Source organism: Pseudophryne corroboree, chromosome 1 (genome assembly GCF_028390025.1).
Source record: "Pseudophryne corroboree isolate aPseCor3 chromosome 1, aPseCor3.hap2, whole genome shotgun sequence".
NCBI lineage: Eukaryota > Metazoa > Chordata > Amphibia > Anura > Myobatrachidae > Pseudophryne > Pseudophryne corroboree.
In genome coordinates, this window is record NC_086444.1 from 1,144,538,726 (window position 1) to 1,144,558,454 (window position 19,729).

At 48.4% G+C, this 19,729-nt stretch overlaps 1 protein-coding gene across 1 annotated transcript in view; it reads right to left on the reverse strand.

Moving 5' to 3' along the window:
• HGFAC (HGF activator) overlaps nucleotides 1-19,729 on the reverse strand; it is a 283,953-nt gene that overhangs the window by 135,444 nt on the left and 128,780 nt on the right. The gene's annotated exons all lie outside the window — the stretch shown is intronic.

The following is a 19,729-nucleotide window of genomic DNA, read 5'->3' on the forward strand; positions in this document are numbered from 1 at the left end:
GCTTCCTGCACCTGCCTGACACCCCCTCTCTCTCCCTGAAACTCTCTCTCTTTTTCTCTCCCTTTCTAACACTATCTCTCCCGCTCGCTCCCCTCCCTGCTCTCTTGCTCTCCCTTCCCTCTCTCTCTCTACCCCTGACACTAGGGCCCTCATTCCGAGTTGTTCGCTCGCTAGCTGCTTTTAGCAGCATTGCACACGCTAAGCCGCCGCCTACTGGGAGTGAATCTTATCTTTGCAGAATTGCGAACGAAAGATTAGCAGAATTGCGAATAGAAATTTCTTTGCAGTTTCTGAGTAGCTCGGGACTTACTCTGCAACTGCGATCAGTTCAGTCAGTTTCGTTCCTGGTTTGACGTCACAAACACACCCAGCGTTCGCCCAGACACTCCCCCGTTTCTCCAGCCACTCCCGCGTTTTTCCCAGAAACGGTAGCGTTTTTCCGCACACTCCCATAAAACAGCCAGTTTCCGCCCAGAAACACCCACTTCTTGTCAATCACACTCCGATCACCAGAACGAAGAAATTTCTTCGTTAAGCCGTGAGTAAAATACCTAACTTTTTGGCAAATTTACTTGGCGCAGACACACTGCGAACATTGCGCATGCGCGACTAATCGCTCCATTGCGAAAACCACTAACGAGCGAACAACTCGGAATGAGGGCCTGGGGGTAATTCAGAGTTGATCGCAGCACCAGATTTGTTAGCAGTTGTGCAAAACCATGTGCACTGCAGGTGTGGCAGATATAACATTTGCAGAGAGAGTTAGATTTGGGTGGGTTATATTGTTTCTGTGCAGGGTAAATACTGGCTGCTTTATTTCTACACTGCAATTTAGATTTCAGTTGAACACACCCCACCCAAATCTAACTCTCTCTGCACATGTTACATCTGCCCCCCCTGCAGTGCACATGGGGGGTAATTCTGAGTTGATCGCAGCAGGAACTTTGTTAGCAGTTGGGCAAAACCATGTGCACTGCGGGGGGGGGGGGGGGGGGGGGGGTTGCAGATATAACGTGCAGAAAGAGTTAGATTTGGGTGGGTTATTTTGTTTCTGTGCAGGGTAAATACTGGCTGCTTTATTTTTACACTGCAGTTTATATTGCAGATTGAACACACCACACCCAAATCTAACTCTCTCTGCACATGTTATATCTGCCCCCCCTGCAGTGCACATGGGGGGTAATTCCAAGTTGATCGCAGCAGGAATTTAGTTAGCTATTGGGCAAAACCATGGCCCTCATTCCGAGTTGTTCGCTCTGTAATTTTCTTCGCATCGCAGCGATTTTCCGCTAATTGCGCATGCGCAATGTTCGCACTGCGACTGCGCCAAGTAAATTTGCTAAGAAGTTTGGTATTTTACTCACGGCATTACAAGGTTTTTTCTTCGTTCTGGTGATCGTAATGTGATTGACAGGAAGTGGGTGTTTCTGGGCGGAAACTGGCCGTTTTATGGGAGTGTGTGAAAAAACGCTGCCGTTTCTGGGAAAAACGCGGGAGTGGCTGGAGAAACGGGGGAGTGTCTGGGCGAACGCTGGGTGTGTTTGTGACGTCAAACCAGGAACGACAAGCACTGAACTGATCGCAGATGCCGAGTAAGTCTCGAGCTACTCAGAAACTGCTTAGAAATTTCTATTCGCAATTTAGAGAATCTTTCGTTTGCAATTTTACTAAGCTAAGATTCACTCCCAGTAGGTGGCGGCTTAGCGTGTGCAATGCTGCTAAAAGCAGCTTGCGAGCGAACAACTCGGAATGAGGGCCCATGTGCACAGCAGGGGAGGCAGATTTAACATGTGCAGAGAGAGTTAGATTTGGGTGGGGTGTGTTCACTCTGCAATCTAATTTGCAGTGTAAAAATAAAGCAGCCACTATTTACTAGAGATGAGCGGGTTCGGTTCCTCGGAATCCGAACCCCCCCGAACTTCACGCTTTTTACACGGGTCCGAGGCAGACTCGGATCTTCCCGCCTTGCTCGGCTAACCCGAGCGCGCCCGAACGTCATCATCCCGCTGTCGGATTCTCGCGAGGCTCGTATTCTATCGCGAGACTCGGATTCTATATAAGGAGCCGCGCGTCGCCGCCATTTTCACACGTGCATTGAGATTAATAGGGAGAGGACGTGGCTGGCGTCCTCTCCGTTTAGATAGAAAGTGAGACACTTGATTTACTGGAGCATTAGGAGTACTCAGAGAGTGCAGAGTTTTGCTGATAGTTATACTAGTGGTGACCACCAGTTTTATTTATTATTTAATATAATCCGTTCTCTGCCTGAAAAAAAACGATACACAGTCACATACCATATCTGTGCTCAGCCTCAGTGTGCTGCATGATAATATCATCTATGTATATCTGACTGTGCAGAGTAGTGCTCACTGCTCACACAGCTTAATTGTGGGGGAGACTGGGGAGCAGTTATAGCAGGAGTACATATTTAACAGTGCACACTTTTGCTGCCAGAGTGCCAGTGTGACTGACCAGCAGTGACCACCAGTATATTGTCTGCCTGAAAAAGTTAAACACTCGTGTGGTGTTTTTTTTTTTTATTCTATAAACGCATTCTGCTGACAGTGTCCAGCAGGTCCGTCATTCATTATATTTCTATCTTCTTCATACTAGTAGTTTAGGAGTCTGCAGTGCTGACAGTGTCCAGCAGGTCCGTCATTATACAATATATACCTGTCCTGCAGTAGTGATATATATATATTTTTTATATCATTATCATCCAGTCTATACTAGCAGACGCAGTACGGTAGTCCACGGCAGTAGCTACCTCTGTGTCGGCAGTCGCTCGTCCATAATTGTATACCTACCTGTGGTGTTTTTTTTTTTTTCTATCTTCTTGATACTAGTAGTTTAGGAGTCTGCAGTGCTGACAGTGTCCAGCAGGTCCGTCATTATACAATATATACCTGTCCTGCAGTAGTGATATATATATATTTTTTATATCATTATCATCCAGTCTATACTAGCAGACGCAGTACGGTAGTCCACGGCTGTAGCTACCTCTGTGTCGGCAGTCGCTCGTCCATAATTGTATACCTACCTGTGGTGGTTTTTTTTTTTCTATCTTCTTCATACTAGTAGTTTAGGAGTCTGCAGTGCTGACAGTGTCCAGCAGGTCCGTCATTATACAATATATACCTGTCCTGCAGTAGTGATATATATATATATTTTTTATATCATTATCATCCAGTCTATACTAGCAGACGCAGTACGGTAGTCCACGGCTGTAGCTACCTCTGTGTCGGCAGTCGCTCGTCATCCATAAGTATACTAGTATCCATCCATCTCCATTGTTTACCTGAGGTGCCTTTTAGTTGTGCCTATTAAAATATGGAGAACAAAAATGTTGAGGTTCCAAAAATAGGGAAAGATCAAGATCCACTTCCACCTCGTGCTGAAGCTGCTGCCACTAGTCATGGCCGAGACAATGAAATGCCATCAATGTCGTCTGCCAAGGCCGATGCCCAATGTCATAGTACAGAGCATGTAAAATCCAAAACACCAAATATCAGTAAAAAAAGGACTCAAAAATCTAAAATAAAATCGTCGTCGGAGAAGCGTAAACTTGCCAATATGCCATTTACCACACGGAGTGGCAAGGAACGGCTGAGGCCCTGGCCTATGTTCATGGCTAGTGGTTCAGCTTCACATGAGGATGGAAGCACTCAGCCTCTCGCTAGAAAAATGAAAAGACTTAAGCTGGCAAAAGCACAGCAAAGAACTGTGCGTTCTTCGAAATCACAAATCCACAAGGAGAGTCCAATTGTGTCGGTTGCGATGCCTGACCTTCCCAACACTGGACGTGAAGAGCATGCGCCTTCCAACATTTGCACGCCCCCTGCAAGTGCTGGAAGGAGCACCCGCAGTCCAGTTCCTGATAGTCAGATTGAAGATGTCAGTGTTGAAGTACACCAGGATGAGGAGGATATGGGTGTTGCTGGCGCTGGGGAGGAAATTGACCAGGAGGATTCTGATGGTGAGGTGGTTTGTTTAAGTCAGGCACCCAGGGAGACACCTGTTGTCCGTGGGAGGAATATGGCCATTGACATGCCTGGTGAAAATACCAAAAAAATCAGCTCTTCAGTGTGGAAGTATTTCAACAGAAATGCGGACAACATTTGTCAAGCCATGTGTTGCCTTTGTCAAGCTGTAATAAGTAGGGGTAAGGACGTTAACCACCTCAGAACATCCTCCCTTATACGTCACCTGCAGCGCATTCATCATAAGTCAGTGACAAGTTCAAAAACTTTGGGCGACTGCGGAAGCAGTCCACTGACCAGTAAATCCCTTCCTCTTGTAACCAAGCTCACGCAAACCACCCCACCAACTCCCTCAGTGTCAATTTCCTCCTTCCCCAGGAATGCCAATAGTCCTGCAGGCCATGTCACTGGCAATTCTGACGAGTCCTCTCCTGCCTGGGATTCCTCCGATGCATCCTTGCGTGTAACGCCTACTGCTGCTGGCGCTGCTGTTGTTGCTGCTGGGAGTCGATGGTCATCCCAGAGGGGAAGTCGTAAGACCACTTTTACTACTTCCACCAAGCAATTGACTGTCCAACAGTCCTTTGCGAGGAAGATGAAATATCACAGCAGTCATCCTGCTGCAAAGCGGATAACTGAGGCCTTGGCATCCTGGGCGGTGAGAAACGTGGTTCCGGTATCCATCATTACTGCAGAGCCAACTAGAGACTTGTTGGAGGTACTGTGTCCCCGGTACCAAATACCATCTAGGTTCCATTTCTCTAGGCAGGCGATACCGAAAATGTACACAGACCTCAGAAAAAGACTCACCAGTGTCCTAAAAAATGCAGTTGTACCCAATGTCCACTTAACCACGGACATGTGGACAAGTGGAGCAGGGCAGAATCAGGACTATATGACTGTGACAGCCCACTGGGTAGATGTATGGACTCCCGCCGCAAGAACAGCAGCGGCGGCACCAGTAGCAGCATCTCGCAAACGCCAACTCTTTCCTAGGCAGGCTACGCTTTGTATCACCGCTTTCCAGAATACGCACACAGCTAAAAACCTCTTACGGCAACTGAGGAAGATCATCGCAGAATGGCTTACCCCAATTGGACTCTCCTGTGGATTTGTGGCATCGGACAACGCCAGCAATATTGTGTGTGCATTAAATATGGGCAAATTCCATCACGTCCCATGTTTTGCACATACCTTGAATTTGGTGGTGCAGAATTATTTAAAAAACGAGAGGGGCGTGCAAGAGATGCTGTCGGTGGCCAGAAGAATTGCGGGACACTTTCGGCGTACAGGCACCACGTACAGAAGACTGGAGCAACACCACCTGCCCTGCCATCATCTGAAGCAAGAAGTGGTAACGAGGTGGAATTCAACCCTCTATATGCTTCAGAGGTTGGAGGAGCAGCAAAAGGCCATTCAAGCCTATACAACTGAGCACGATATAGGAGGTGGAATGCACCTGTCTCAAGCGCAGTGGAAAATGATTTCAACGTTGTGCAAGGTTCTGCAACCTTTTGAACTTGCCACACGTGAAGTCAGTTCAGACACTGCCAGCCTGAGTCAGGTCATTCCCCTCTTCAGGCTTTTGCAGAAGAAGCTGGAGATATTGAAGGAGGAGCTAACACAGAGCGATTCCGCTAGGCATGTGGGACTTGTGGATGGAGCCCTTAATTCTCTTAACAAGGATTCACGGGTGGTCAATCTGTTGAAATCAGAGCACTACATTTTGGCCACCGTGCTCGATCCTAGATTTAAAACCTACGTTGTATCTCTCTTTCCGGCAGACACAAGTCTGCAGGGGTTCAAAGAACTGCTGGTGAGAAAATTGTCAAGTCAAGCGGAACGCAACCTGTCAACATCTCCTCCTTCACATTCTCCCGCAACTGGGGGTGCGAGGAAAAGGCTCAGAATTCCGAGCCCACCCGCTGGCGGTGATGCAGGGCAGTCTGGAGCGACTGCTGATGCTGACATCTGGTCCGGACTGAAGGACCTGCCAACGATTACGGACATGTCGTCTACTGTCACTGCATATGATTCTCTCCCCATTGAAAGAATGGTGGAGGATTATATGAGTGACCGCATCCAAGTAGGCACGTCAGACAGTCCGTACGTATACTGGCAGGAAAAAGAGGCAATTTGGAGGCCCTTGCACAAACTGGCTTTATTCTACCTAAGTTGCCCTCCCACAAGTGTGTACTCCGAAAGAGTGTTTAGTGCCGCCGCTCACCTTGTCAGCAATCGGCGTACGAGGTTACTTCCAGAAAATGTGGAGAAGATGATGTTCATTAAAATGAATTATAATCAATTCCTCCATGGAGACATTCACCAGCAGCAATTGCCTCCACAAAGTACACAGGGAGCTGTGATGGTGGATTCCAGTGGGGACGAATTGATAATCTGTGAGGAGGGGGATGTACACGGTGATGAATCGGAGGATGATGATGAGGTGGACATCTTGCCTCTGTAGAGCCAGTTTGTGCAAGGAGAGATTAATTGCTTCTTTTTTGGTGGGGGTCCAAACCAACCCGTCATTTCAGTCACAGTCGTGTGGCAGACCCTGTCACTGAAATGATGGGTTGGTTAAAGTGTGCATGTCCTGTTTATACAACATAAGGGTGGGTGGGAGGGCCCAAGGACAATTCCATCTTGCACCTCTTTTTTCTTTCATTTTTCTTTGCGTCATGTGCTGTTTGGGGAGTGTTTTTTGGTAGGGCCAGCCTGCCTGACACTGCAGTGCCACTCCTAGATGGGCCAGGTGTTTGTGTCGGCCACTAGGGTTGCTGAGCTTACTCACACAGCTACCTCATTGCGCCTCTTTTTTTCTTTGCGTCATGTGCTGTTTGGGGAGTATTTTTTGGAAGGGCCATCCTGCCTGACACTGCAGTGCCACTCCTAGATGGGCCAGGTGTTTGTGTCGGCCACTTGGGTCGCTGAGCTTAGTCACACAGCTACCTCATTGCGCCTCTTTTTTTCTTTGCGTCATGTGCTGTTTGGGGAGTATTTTTTGGAAGGGCCATCCTGCCTGACACTGCAGTGCCACTCCTAGATGGGCCAGGTGTTTGTGTCGGCCACTTGGGTCGCTGAGCTTAGTCACACAGCTACCTCATTGCGCCTCTTTTTTTCTTTGCGTCATGTGCTGTTTGGGGAGTGTTTTTTGGAAGGGCCAGCCTGCCTGACACTGCAGTGCCACTCCTAGATGGGCCAGGTGTTTGTGTCGGCCACTTGGGTCGCTGAGCTTAGTCACACAGCTACCTCATTACGCCTCTTTTTTTTCTTCTTTGCGTCATGTGCTGTTTGGGGAGTATTTTTTGGAAGGGCCATCCTGCCTGACACTGCAGTGCCACTCCTAGATGGGCCAGGTGTTTGTGTCGGCCACTTGGGTCGCTGAGCTTAGTCATCCAGCGACCTCGGTGCAAATTTTAGGACTAAAAATAATATTGTGAGGTGTGAGGTGTTCAGAATAGACTGAAAATGAGTGGAAATTATGGTTATTGAGGTTAATAATACTTTGGGATCAAAATGACCCCCAAATTCTATGATTTAAGCTTTTTTTTAGGGTTTTTTGAAAAAAACACCCGAAACCAAAACACACCCGAATCCGACAAAAAAAATTCGGTGAGGTTTTGCCAAAACGCGTTTGAACCCAAAACACGGCCGCGGAACCGAACCCAAAACCAAAACACAAAACCCGAAAAATTTCCGGTGCACATCTCTACTATTTACCCTGCACAGAAATAAAATAACCCACCCAAATCTAACTCTTTCTGCACATGTTAAATCTGCCTCCCCTGCAGTGCACATGGTTTTGCCCAATTGCTAACTAAATTCCTGCTGCGATCAACTTGGAATTACCCCCCCATGGTTTTGTCCAACTGCTAACAAATTTGCTGCTGCAATCTCTCTGTACATGACACTGGGAGTAATTCCAAGATGATCGCAGCAGGAAATTTGTTAGCAGTTGGTCAAAACCATGTGCACTGCAGGGGGGGCAGATATAACATGTGCAGAGAGAGATAGATTTGGGTGTGGTGAGTTCAATCTGCAATCTAAATTGCAGTGTAAAAATAAAGCAGCCAGTATTTACCCTGCACAGAAACAAAATAGCCCACCCAAATCTAACTCACTGTCTTTCACTCGCTCTCTTCCTGACACTGTAATTTCATTTCTTTCTCTCTCTCTCTCTCTGACACTATCTCACTCTCTCTCCCTGACACTCTTTCTATCTCCCTGACACTTTCTCTCTCTCCCTGACACTCTCTCTGCCTGACAACCCCCCTATCTCTCTCTCTTTCTCTCCTTGACATGCTTTATTTTTCCTGCTCTCTCTCAGTGATGCTCTCATTCCCCTCTATTTCTCTTTCTCTCCCTCCCTAACACACTCTCACTCTCTCTCACTCCACTCGCTCCCCTCCCTCTCTCTCTTACTCCTCCCACCTCTCTCACACACCCTCTTTCTCTCTCTCTCTCTCTTTGTGATGTCCTCTCTCTCCCCTCGCATCCCTTACTTTCTCTGTCTCCCTGACAACCTCTCTCTTTCTTGCTCCTTTCTCTCATTCTCTTTTTCCATGAAACCCTCCTCACTCTCTCTCTCTCTGTCTCTCTCGCTCCTCTATCTTTTTCTCCCCCTGACACCCTCTTTGTCTCTCTCTCACTTCCCTCACACTCTTTCCCTTGCTCCCCTTAGCAGTATTGTAGTGTCAAGGGGAGGGGGGCCCTTTCAAAATGTTGCTATGGGGGCCACACAGTTCTAGTTACGCCCCTGGATCCCGACCTGGGCATCTCCCTGCTATAATGTAAGCCCCCCAGCTGGTTCAGCCCGTTGCTGGTTATAGGAAAAATAAGAATTTACTCACCGGTAATTCTATTTCTCGTAGTCCGTAGTGGATGCTGGGAACTCCGTAAGGACCATGGGGAATAGCGGGCTCCGAAGGAGGCTGGGCACTCTAGAAAGATCTTAGACTACCTGGTGTGCACTGGCTCCTCCCACTATGACCCTCCTCCAAGCCTCAGTTAGGACACCGTGCCCGGACGAGCGTACACAATAAGGAAGGATTTTGAATCCCGGGTAAGACTCATACCAGCCACACCAATCACACCGTATAACTCGTGATATGAAACCCAGTTAACAGTATGAAACAACTGAGCCTCTCAACAGATGGCTCCACAATAACCCGATTTAGTTAACAATAACTATGTACACGTATTGCAGATAAACCGCACTTGGGATGGGCGCCCAGCATCCACTACGGACTACGAGAAATAGAATTACCGGTGAGTAAATTCTTATTTTCTCTGACGTCCTAGTGGATGCTGGGAACTCCGTAAGGACCATGGGGATTATACCAAAGCTCCCAAACGGGCGGGAGAGTGCGGATGACTCTGCAACACCGAATGAGAGAACTCCAGGTCCTCCTCAGCCAGGGTATCAAATTTATAGAATTTTGCAAACGTGTTTGCCCCTGACCAAGTAGCAGCTCGGCAAAGTTGTAAAGCCGAGACCCCTCGGGCAGCCGCCCAAGATGAGCCCACCTTCCTTGTGGAATGGGCATTGACAGATTTTGGCTGTGGCAGGCCTGCCACAGAATGTGCAAGCTGAATTGTACTACAAATCCAACGAGCAATAGTCTGCGTAGAAGCAGGAGCACCCAGCTTGTTGGGTGCATATAGGATAAACAGCGAGTCAGATTTTCTGACTCCAGCCGTTCTGGAAACATATATTTTCAGGGCCCTGACCACGTCTAACAACTTGGAGTCCTCCAAGTCCCTAATAGCCGCAGGCACCACAATATGCTGGTTCAGGTGAAACGCTGACACCACCTTAGGGAGAAACTGGGGACGAGTCCTCAATTCTGCCCTATCCATATGGAAAATCAGATAAGGGCTTTTACATGATAAAGCCGCCAATTCTGATACTCGCCTGGCCGAAACCAAGGCCAATAACATGACCACTTTCCAAGTGAGATATTACAGATCCACGGTCTTTAGTGGTCCCAAGGTGCCACAGGAGGCACAAACGGGGGCTGAATATGCAGCACTCCTTTTATAATTGTCTGAACTTCAGGTACTGAAGCTAGTTCTTTTTGAAAGAAGATCGACAGAGCCGAGATCTGTACCTTAATGGAACCTAATTTAAGGCCCATAGTCACTCCTGCTTGCAGGAAATGCAGAAAACGACCTAGTTGAAATTCCTCTGTTGGGGCCCTTTCGGCCTCACACCATGCAACATATTTCCGCCATATGCGGTGATAATGATTTGCTGTAATCTCTTTCCTGGCTTTAGTAAGCGTAGGAATGACTTCCTCCGGAATGCCCTTTTCCTTCAGGATCCGGCGTTCAACCGCCATGCCGTCAAACGCAGCCGCGGTAAGTTTTGGAACAGACAGGGCCCCTGCTGCCGCAGGTCCTGTCTGAGTGGCAGAGGCCATGGGTCCTCTGATATAAATTCTTGAAGTTCTGGGTACCAAGCTCTTCTTGGCCAGTCCGGAACCACGAGTATCGTTCTTACTCCTCGCCTTCTTATTATTCTCAGTACCTTTGGTATGAGAGGCAGAGGGGAGAACACATAAACCGACTGGTACACCCACGGTGTTACCAGAGCGTCCACAGCTATCGCCTGAGGGTCCCTTGACCTGGCGCAATATCTTTTATAGCTTTTTGTTGAGGCGGGACGCCATCATGTCCACCTGTGGCCTTTCCCACTGGTGTACAATCCTTCGGAAGACTTCTGGAGGAAGTCCCCACTCTCCTGGGTGGAGGTCGTGTCTGTTGAGAAGATCTGCTTCCCAGTTGTCCACTCCGGGAATGAACACTGCTGACAGTGCTAACACATGATTTTCCGCCTATCGGATAATCCTTGTGGCTTCTGCCATCGCCATCCTGCTTCTTGTGCCGCCCTGTTGGTTTACATGGGCGACTGCCGTGATGTTGTCTGATTGGAACAGTACCGGCTGGTTTTGAAGCAGAGGCCTTACAGGCCTCAGGGCATTGTAAATGGCCCTCAGGTCCAGAATATTTATGTGTAGGGAAATCACCTGACTTGACCAAAGTCCCTGGAAGTTTCTTCCCTGTGTGACTGCCCCCCAGCCTCAAAGGCTGGTATCCATGGTCACTAGGACCTAGTCCTGTATGCCGAACCTGCGGCCCTCTTGAAGATGGGCACTCTGCAGCCACCACAGTAGAGATACCCTGGTCCTCGGAGACAGGGTTATCAGCCTATGCATCGGAAGATGCGATCCGGACCACTTGTCCAACAGGTCCCTCTGAAAAGTTCTTGTATGGAACCTGCCTAATGGGATTGCTTCGTAGGAAGCTACCATTTTTCCCAGGACTCGCGTGCAATGATGCACCGCTACCTGTTTTGGCTTCAGGAGGTCTCTGACTAGAGATGACAACTCCTTGGCTTTCTCCTCCGGGAGAAACACTATTTCTGGTTTATGTCCAGAACCATCCCCAGGAACAGTAGACGTGTCATAGGAACCAGCTGTGACTTTGGACTGTTTAGAATCCAACCGTGCTGTTGTAGCACTTTCCAAAAAAGTGCTACCCTGACTACCAACTGCTCCTTGGACCTCGCCCTTATAAAGAGATTGTCCAAGTACGGGATAATTAAAACTCCCTTTTTTCGAAGGAGTATCATCATTTCGGCCATTACCTTGATAAAACACCCTCGGTGCCATGTACAGTCCAAACGGCAGTGTCTGGATTTGGTAATGGTAATCCTGTACCACAAATCTGAGGTACTCCTGGCGAGGATGGTAAATGGGGACATGCAGGTAAGCATCCTTGATGTCCCGGGATACCATGTAATCCCCCTCGTCCAGGCTTGCAATAACCGCCCTGAGCGATTCCATCTTGAACTTGAATTTTTTTATGTATGTGTTCAAGGATTTTAATATATAAAATGGGTCACACCGAACCATGCGGTTTCGGTACCCCAAACCGTGTGGAATAGTAACCCCGTCCTTGTTGAAGTAGGGGCACCTTTGATTCTGGGAACAGGCTGACTGGTGCAGCTTTTTCCCTCTTCCCTTGTCTCTGTACAGAAAGGAAGCGCCATTTGACCCGCTTGCTTTTCTGAAGCCGAAAGGACTGTACCTTTGTCTGTGAGGAAAACCTGAGGTAAAAATATTTCTTCCCAGCAGTTGCTGTGGATACGAGGTCCCAGAGACCATCCCCAAATAATTCCTCACCCTTATAAGGCAGAATCTCTATGCGCTTTTTAAGTCAGCATCACCTGTCCAGTGACAGGTCTCTAATACCCTCCTGACAGAATGGACATTACATTCATTTTGGATGCCAGCCGGCAAAATATCCCTCTGTGCATCCCTCATTTATAAGACGACGTCTTTAATATGTTCTCATATTAGCAAACTAGCATGCTTGACAGGGTCACCGACCACGCTGCAGCAGCACGATCTGCAGTTTTCAGTCTAGTACCTGAGTGTGTAAATACAGACTTCAGGATAGCCTCCTGCTTTTTATCAACAGGTACCTTCAAAGTGGCCGTTCCTAAAACGGCAGTGCCACCTTTTTTTTGACAACCGTGTGAGCGCCTTTTCCACCCTAGGGGATATCTCCCAGCGTAACTTATCCTCCTGGCGGGAAAGGGTACGCCATCAGTAACTTTTTATAAATTACCAGTTTCTTAACGGGGGAACCCACGCTCTTCACACACTTCATTTATTCATCTGATGGGGGAACAAAACACTGCCTGTTTTTTCTCCCCAAACCTAAAACCCATTTTTAGAGGTGCTTGGGTTAATGTCAGAAATGTATAACACATTTTTTATTGCCGGGATCAAGTCACGGATGTTCCTAGTGGATTGTGTATATGTCTCAACCTTGTCGACACTGGAGTCAAACTCCGTGTCGACATCTGTGTCTGCCATCTGAGAGAGCGGGCGTTTTTGAGCCCCTGATGGCCTTTGAGACGCCTGGGCAGGCGCGGGCTGAGAAGCCGGCTGTCCCACAGCTGTTACGTCATCCACCCTTTTATATAAGGAGTTGACACTGTCGGTTACTACCTTCCACCTATCCATCCACTCTGGTGTCGGCCCCACATGGGGCGACATCACATATATCGGCCTCTGTTCCGTCACCATATAAGCCTCCTCATTTAACATGTCGACACAGCCGTACCGACACACCGCAGACACACAGGGAATGCTCTAAACGAGGACAGGACCCACAAAAGCCCTTTGGGGGGACAGAGTGAGAGTATGCCAGCACACACCAGAGCGCTATATAATGCAGGGACTAACTGAGTTATGTCCCCTATAGCTGCTTTTTTTATATATGTATACTGCGCCTAAATTAAATGCCCCCCTCTCTTTTTTAACCCTTTTCTAAACTGCAGGGGAGAGCTAGGGAGCTTCCCTCCATCGGAGCTGTGAGGGAAAATGGCGCCAGTGTGCTTGAGGGAGATAGCTCTGCCCCTTTTCCGCGGCCTATTCTCCCGCTTTTTTATGGAATCTGGCAGGGGTATTTACCTCATATATAGCCCCTGGGGCTATATATTGAGGTATTTTTGCCAGCCAAGGTGTTTTTATTGCTGCCTCAGGGCGCCCCCCCCCAGCGCCCTGCACCCTCAGTGACCGGAGTGTGAAGTGTGTGAAAGGAGCAATGGCGCACAGCTGCAGTGCTGTGCGCTACCTTGGTGAAGACTGAGTCTTCATGCCGCCGATTTTCCGGACCATCTTCTTGCTTCTGGCTCTGTAAGGGGGACGGCGGCGCGGCTCCGGGACCGAACACCAAGGACTGGGCCTGCGGTCGATCCCTCTGGAGCTAATGGTGTCCAGTAGCCTAAGAAGCCCAATCCGGCTGCAAGCAGGCGAGTTCGCTTCTTCTCCCCTTAGTCCCTCGCTGCAGTGAGCCTGTTGCCAGCAGGTCTCACTGAAAATAAAAAAAAAATCTAAGACTATTACTTTCTAAGAGCTCAGGAGAGCCCCTAGTGTGCATCCAACCTCGGCCGGGTGCACGAAATCTAACTGAGGCTTGGAGGAGGGTCATAGTGGGAGGAGCCAGTGCACACCAGGTAGTCTAAGATCTTTCTAGAGTGCCCAGCCTCCTTCGGAGCCCGCTATTCCCCATGGTCCTTACGGAGTTCCCAGCATCCACTAGGACGTCAGAGAAATAGGGGGTACCCCAAGCAGTATTTCCTCTTATTTTCCCAAACTTGCCCAGGCTGAGAGGTCTGGAGCTGGTAATGGGTTTGAAAGGGGACTCTATGCTATTTTGTTTTTAAACTTTTAACTGTTTCCTTGCTTTAACACCTAAGAAGCCTGAGATCATAATGACCTGTGCAGTGCTTCAGTATGGATGGGTTTGACATAGTTTTTAACTTCCATTTGCTGTCATCTTTGAACTGAAAGATCAAAACCCAATGGCATTTAGAGCAGTGGAAAACAACTAACGTTGACATTAGGTTTCAATTGAAGCTGAAACACGACGGATGATAAATCAGAATTGTTTTAGACATCAAAACGACGGTTAGCAAATTTATGCACTTGAGTCACCAGAGGCCGGATGCCCTGTACCTGCTGCTCCGCAACTAGTTCTACTCAGGGCCGGTGCTAGGTCTCTCTGCACCCCAGGCAAAGCTGCAGTCTAGCACCCCCTAACCTGTAAAGCCACCACCACCTCACATGAATTGCATCATTATTAGTGATGAGCGGGTTCGGTTTCTCGGAAACCGAACCCCCCCCCGAACTTCACCCTTTTTACAAGGGTCCGAGGCATACTCGGATTCTCCCGTATGGCTCGGTTAACCCGAGCGCGCCCGAACGTCATCATCCCGCTGTCAGATTCTCGCGAGATTCGGATTCTATATAAGCAGCTGCGCGTCGCCGCCATTTTCACTCGTGCATTGGAAATGTTAGGGAGAGGACGTGGCTGGCGTCCTCTCAGTGTATTGTTGATGCAAATATTTGTGCTTGCTTTACTTATTGCTTAATTGTGGGGACTGGGGAGCAGCTGTATATTAATATAGGAGGAGTACAGTGCAGAGTTTTGCTGATCAGTGACCACCAGTTTTATCCGTTCTCTGCATGAAAAACGCTCCTTATCTGTGCTCAGTGTGCTGCATATACCTGTGCTCACACTGCTTAATTGTGGGGACTGGGGAGCAGCTGTATTATATAGGAGGAGTACAGTGCAGAGGTTTGCTGACAGTGACCACCAGTATACGTTGTCTGCCTGAAAAACACTCCATATCTGTGCTCAGTGTGCTGCTTTATTGTGGGGACTGGGGACCACCAGTATAATATTATATAGGAGGAGTACAGTGCAGAGTTTTGCTGACCAGTGACCACCAGTATACGTTGTCTGCCTGAAAAACACTCCATATCTGTGCTCAGTGTGCTGCTTTATTGTGGGGACTGGGGACCACCAGTATAATATTATATAGGAGGAGTACAGTGCAGAGTTTTGCTGACCAGTGACCACCAGTATACGTTGTCTGCCTGAAAAACACTCCATATCTGTGCTGCATTGTAGACAGTATACAGTAGGAGTACAGTGCATAATTTTGCTGACCACCAGTATATAATATATAGGAGTACGGTACAGAAGGCCACTGCTGTACCTACCTCTGTGTCGTCAAGTATACTATCCATCCATACCTGTGGGGCATTTCAGTTTTGCACAGTTTGCTGACCACCAGTATATAATATATAGCATTACGGTACAGTAGGCCACTGCTGTACCTACCTCTGTGTCATCAAGTATACTATCCATCCATACCTGTGGTGCATTTCAGTTTTGCACAGTTTGCTGACCACCAGTATATAATATATAGCATTACGGTACAGTAGCCTACTGCTGTACCTACCTCTGTGTCGTCAAGTATACTATCCATCTACATTCTATACCTGTGGTGCATTTTAGTTTTGCAGTTTGCTGACACAGTGACCACCAGTATATATAGCAGTACGGTACGGAAGGCCACTGCTGTACCTACCTCTGTGTCGTCAAGTATACTATCCATCTAGATTCTATACCTGTGGTGCATTTCAGTTGTGCAGTTTGCTGACACAGTGACCACCAGTATATATAGCAGTACGGTACGGAAGGCCACTGCTGTACCTACCTCTGTGTCGTCAAGTATACTATCCATCTACATTCTATACCTGTGGTGCATTTTAGTTTTGCAGTTTGCTGACACAGTGACCACCAGCATATATAGCAGTACGGTACGGAAAGCCACTGCTGTACCTACCTCTGTGTCGTCAAGTATACTATCCATCTACATTCTATACCTGTGGTGCATTTTAGTTTTGCAGTTTGCTGACACAGTGACCACCAGTATATATAGCAGTACGGTACGGAAGGCCACTGCTGTACCTACCTCTGTGTCGTCAAGTATACTATCCATCTAGATTCTATACCTGTGGTGCATTTCAGTTGTGCAGTTTGCTGACACAGTGACCACCAGCATATATAGCAGTACGGTACGGAAGGCCACTGCTGTACCTACCTCTGTGTTGTCACGATCCGGGTATCTGGACGCCATTTCTTACCCATCAGATGCCTCCTAAGGCTGGCTCAGCGCTCCAGGACCGGATCCCATCTGTTATCCTGATGTGTACATTCCTGTATCCTCTCCTGTCACTCTGGGACGCTGTCACAGTAAACGCCATATTACACCTGGCATGGCGTCTCCCGCGGCCTCCGCCGCCGTCCCTGAACTTCTGCATGCAGAGTGTCTGAGTGGCGATTACGTCAGCCGCGGCCTCCGCTGTGTCCGCGTGGTTGGATGTGCATCTGTCAGCCTGGCGCCTCCTGTCTCCGGTGGCCGGCGCCGCCATTACTGTTTTCATTACCACATGGATTACAAACCAAACTTCCCTCCAAGTGTCTGCATGGGCGCAGCCATCTTGGATTCTGTCAGCTGATCATTTCCACCAATCTGTTCTCAGTATTGATAATCTGCATAATTGCCTAGCCAATCCCTTCCTTGCTGCAGGTATAAATACACTGTGCCTGAGCAAGGAAGGCGTCAGTGCTTTGGTTGTCAAACCTAGTTCCTGTTTGTCTCTCTCCTGTGATTGTCTTCCAGGTTCCAGCTCCTGTCTCAAGACTTCCACCATAGAGACCCGCACCAGCATTCCACCTGCGGTGTAGCCTGACTCTCCAATCCATTGTGGATTCATCTGTTTCCAGCTACAACATTACCTGCTTCCAGCTCAGCTTCCAGCAGAGTACAGCTTCTCTTAAAGGGCCGGTGTCCTTTCTACACTTTACCACTCTCCACCGGTATTATTATTTCTCCGCTCTCAAGTTCTACATTTCAGTTCATATTTCATCGCTCCCAAGTTCATTTATTATTTAACTGGTTCCAGCCAGTATCCACTCCGTGCTAACAACAGTCTGGTTCCAGCCAGTATCCACAGCAGCCGTTTTATCTTCAGCAACCCAGCTTTTCCTGGAACACCAGCTGGCACAATCCTGGGTTATCTCCATTGCTACAGTCGGGCCTGGTAAGGACTTTCCATCTAGAAGATTATAAGAACTATCTCACACTACCAGTGCCCTGGGGCTCCTGCCATCCTGTAGTACCTAGGAACTGTATTTATTCTTTGCTGACTTTTACGTTTTCTTTTACTGCTGCTGTGTTGCGGAGTTGTCATAATAAACATCATTGACTTTTATCCAAGTTGTCGTGGTCACGCCTTCGGGCAGTTATTATTCATGTTACTTACATGTCCAGGGGTCTGATACAACCTCCCAGGTTCCGGTACATCTCAGCCTCTACAACTGAGGCTGCCTCCCGTCAGCTCAGGCCCTCAGTTGTGACAGTAAGCACTGACCTAATGAATCCAGCCGGAGACCAGGATCAAGCGGCCAGGCCGATGCAAGAACTGGCAGCCCGACTAGAACATCAGGAGGCTGCACAGGGCCACATCATCCGCTGTCTCCAGGATCTCTCTACTCGGCTGGATGGGATTCAGACAACTCTCCGTGGATCAGGCGCGTCTGGTGCGTCAACCACAGTGACTCCAGCTATAACCCCACCCACCTTACCCATTTCTGCTCCACGTCTTCATCTTCCAACGCCAGCAAAATTTGACGGATCTCCAAGATTCTGCAGGGGATTTCTCAACCAGTGTGAGATTCAGTTTGAGCTACAACCTGGCAATTTTCCCAGTGACCGTACAAAAATTGCCTACATTATTTCTCTTCTCAGTGGCTCAGCCCTTGATTGGGCATCACCGTTATGGGAGAGGTCCGACACCCTGCTATCTTCCTACACTGCCTTCGTGTCAACATTCAGGCGCATCTTCGACGAGCCAGGCCGGGTAACCTCAGCTTCATCCGAGATTCTCCGTTTACGCCAGGGGTCACGTACTGTAGGACAATATCTGATACAGTTCCAGATCCTGGCATCCGAACTGGCATGGAACGACGAGGCCCTGTATGCTGCATTCTGGCATGGCTTATCTGAGCGTATTAAAGATGAGTTAGCTACCAGAGACTTACCTTCTAAGTTAGATGAGCTAATCTCACTCTGCACGAAAGTTGATTTACGTTTCAGAGAGAGAGCAACTGAGCGTGGAAGATCATCTGCTCCAAAATCTTCTGCTCCTCCTCCTCGTCAACTGTCACCATCTAAAGATGAGCCCATGCAACTTGGCCGTTCCCGTTTAACTCCTGCTGAGCGCCGAAGACGTCTCTCCGAGTCTCTCTGTCTCTATTGTGCAGCTCCGTCTCACACCATTAATGCCTGTCCCAAACGTCCGGGAAACTCCAAATCCTAGCTCGCCAAGGAGAGGGCCGGCTAGGAGTAATGATCTCCTCTCCATCTCCTCAAGATTGTAATCTCCCAGTCTCGCTTCAAGTTGCTCAACGTTATCGGAACGTCATTGCCCTCCTTGATTCCGGAGCAGCTGGGAACTTTATTACCGAAGCCTATGTTAAACGGTGGTCCCTACCCACCGAGAGACTTCCTTCGTCCATTTCTTTAACTGCCGTGGATGGCAGCAAAATTTTTGATGCAGTTATTTCTTTAAGGACTCTACCAGTTCGTCTGAGAGTGGGAGTTCTTCATTCCGAACTTATTTCTTTTTTAGTGATTCCAAGAGCCACACATCCTGTGGTCCTGGGCCTTCCATGGCTCCGTCTTCACAATCCTACAATTGATTGGACGACTACGCAAATCCTGGCATGGGGTTCCTCCTGTGCTGAGACATGTTTGTTTAAAGTATTGCCTGTCTGTTCTTCCTCCCCCAGGTCGTCTGATGTTCCACCTCCTCCATATCAAGATTTCACGGATGTGTTCAGTAAAGCTTCTGCTGATATCCTTCCTCCTCATAGAGAATGGGACTGCCCGATTGATCTCGTTCCAGGGAAGGTTCCACCTCGAGGCCGAACTTATCCGTTGTCTCTGCCTGAGACGCATTCTATGGAGGAATATATTAAAGAGAACCTAGCAAAGGGGTTCATTCGACCTTCTTCTTCTCCAGCCGGCGCAGGCTTTTTTGTAAAAAAGAAAGATGGTGGTCTGCGGCCGTGCATCGACTACAGAGGTTTGAACGACATTACCATCAAGAACCGTTATCCTTTACCCCTGATTACTGAGCTCTTTGACAGAGTTAGCGGAGCTACCATCTTTACAAAGCTGGACTTGAGAGGTGCATACAATCTCATCCGGATCCGTGAGGGTGACGAGTGGAAGACCGCCTTTAACACCCGTGACGGACATTATGAGTACCTCGTCATGCCCTTCGGATTGAGCAATGCTCCAGCTGTCTTCC